Source organism: Lolium perenne, chromosome 1, assembly GCF_019359855.2.
Source record: "Lolium perenne isolate Kyuss_39 chromosome 1, Kyuss_2.0, whole genome shotgun sequence".
Classification (NCBI taxonomy): Eukaryota; Viridiplantae; Streptophyta; class Magnoliopsida; order Poales; family Poaceae; genus Lolium; species Lolium perenne.
The window spans coordinates 69,806,159-69,808,905 of NC_067244.2; positions in this window are offsets into that span (position 1 = coordinate 69,806,159).

Genomic DNA, 2,747 nt, shown 5'->3' on the forward strand with positions numbered 1-2,747 from the left:
ACCTCTTCCTTGAGTGATAAGATTGATGCTATTATGTCTATGCTTGTGAATGATAGGACTAATATTGATCCTAATAATGTTCCGTTAGCTTCATTGGTTGCACAAGAAGAACATGTTGATGTAAACTTCATTAAAAATAATAATTTCAACAACAATGCTTACCGGAACAATTCTAGTAACAACTATAGGCCATATCCTTATAATAATGGCAACGGCTATGGTAATTCTTATGAGAATTCTTACAACAATAATAGGAGTTCACCCCCTGGACTTGAAGCCATGCTTAAAGAATTTATTAGTACATAAACTGCTTTTAACAAATCTGTTGAAGAAAAGCTTGGGAAAATTGATATACTTGCTTCTAAAGTCGATAGTCTTGCTGCTGATGTTGATCTTTTGAAATCAAAAGTTTTGCCTAATGAGAATCATCATAATAAAATTGTTACTACAGCAAATGCCATTCAAGTTAGAATTAATGAGAATATAAGATTAATGGCTGAACTGCGTGCTAGGTGGGATAGAGAAGAAAATGAAAAACTAGCTAAAGAGAAGAATGTAGCTAAAGTTTGGACTATTACCACCACTAGTAATGCTAATGCTACACATGTTGCTGCACCCCCTACTAATACTAATAAAAGAATTGGTGTTAGCAATGTTTCCACTTCTAATGCAAAGCGCGAAAAACTGCCTGAAATCGCTAAAATCGCTGAAATCGCTCGTGATAAAGCTGCTGAAATTTTTTCCAACATTGGGGATGATGATCCTATTGCTTTAGATTATAATGGTTTGAATTTTGATGATTGCCACATCTCTGAAGTTATAAAGTTCTTGCAAAAACTTGCTAAAAGTCCTAATGCTAGTGCTATAAATTTGGCTTTCACGCATCATATTACAAATGCTCTCATAAAAGCTAGAGAAGAGAAATTAGAGCGCGAAGCCTCTATTCCTATAAAGCTAGAGGATGGTTGGGAGCCCATCATTAAGATGAAGGTTAAAGATTTTGATTGTAATGCTTTATGTGATCTTGGTGCAAGTATTTCTGTTATGCCTAAGAAAATTTATAATATGCTTGACTTGCCACCACTGAAAGATTGTTATTTGGATGTTAATCTTGCTGATCATTCTACAAAGAAACCTTTGGGTAAGGTTGATAATGTTCGCATTACCGTTAACAATAACCTTGTCCCCGTTGATTTTGTTGTCTTGGATATTGAATGCAATGCATCTTGTCCCATTATATTGGGAAGACCTTTTCTTCGAACTGTTGGTGCTATTATTGATATGAAGGAAGGTAATATAAAATATCAATTTCCTCTCAAGAAAGGTATGGAACACTTCCCTAGAAAGAGAATGAAGTACCCTTTTGATTCTATTATGAGAACAAATTATGATGTTGACACTTCGTCTCTTGATAATACTTGATACACACTTTCTGCGCCTAGCTGAAAGGCGTTAAAGAAAAGCGCTTATGGGAGACAACCCATGTTTTTACCTACAGTACTTTGTTTTTTATTTTGTGTCTTGGAAGTTGTTTACTACTGTAGCAACCTCTCCTTATCTTAGTTTTGTGTTTTGTTGTGCCAAGTTAAGCCGTTGATAGAAAAGTAAGTACTAGATTTGGATTACTGCACAGTTCCAGATTTCTTTGCTGTCACGAATCTGGGTCCACCTCCCTGTAGGTAGCTCAGAAAATTAAGCCAATTTACGTGCATGATCCTCAGATATGTACGCAACTTTCATTCAATTTGAGCATTTTCATCTGAGCAAGTCTGGTGCCATTTTAAAATTCGTCAATACGAACTGTTCTGTTTTGACAGATTCTGCCTTTTATTTCGCATTGCCTCTTTTGCTATGTTGGATGAATTTCTTTGATCCATTAATGTCCAGTAGCATTATGCAATGTCCAGAAGTGTTAAGAATGATTGTGTCACCTCTGAATATGTCAATTTATATTGTGCACTAACCCTCTAATGAGTTGTTTCGAGTTTGGTGTGGAGGAAGTTTTCAAGGATCAAGAGAGGAGTATGATGCAATATGATCAAGGAGAGTGAAAGCTCTAAGCTTGGGGATGCCCCGGTGGTTCACCCCTGCATATATCAAGAAGACTCAAGCGTCTAAGCTTGGGGATGCCCAAGGCATCCCCTTCTTCATCGACAACATTATCAGGTTCCTCCCCTGAAACTATATTTTTATTCCATCACATCTTATGTGCTTTTTCTTGGAGCGTCGGTTTGTTTTTGTTTTGTTTGAATAAAATGGATCCTAGCATTCACTTTATGGGAGAGAGACACGCTCCGCTGTAGCATATGGACAAGTATGTCCTTGGTTTCTACTTATAGTATTCATGGTGAAGTTTCTCCTTCGTTAAATTGTTATATGGTTGGAATTGGAAAATGATACATGTAGTAATTGCTATAAATGTCTTGGGTAATGTGATACTTGGCAATTGTTGTGCTCATGTTTAAGCTCTTGCATCATATGCTTTGCACCCATTAATGAAGAAATACATAGAGCATGCTAAAATTTGGTTTGCATATTTGGTTTCTCTAAGGTCTAGATAATTTCTAGTATTGAGTTTGAACAACAAGGAAGACGGTGTAGAGTCTTATAATGTTTTCAATATGTCTTTTATGTGAGTTTTGCTGCACCGGTTCATCCTTGTGTTTGTTTCAAATAAGCCTTGCTAGCCTAAACCTTGTATCGAGAGGGAATACTTCTCATGCATCCAAAATACTTGAGCCAACCAC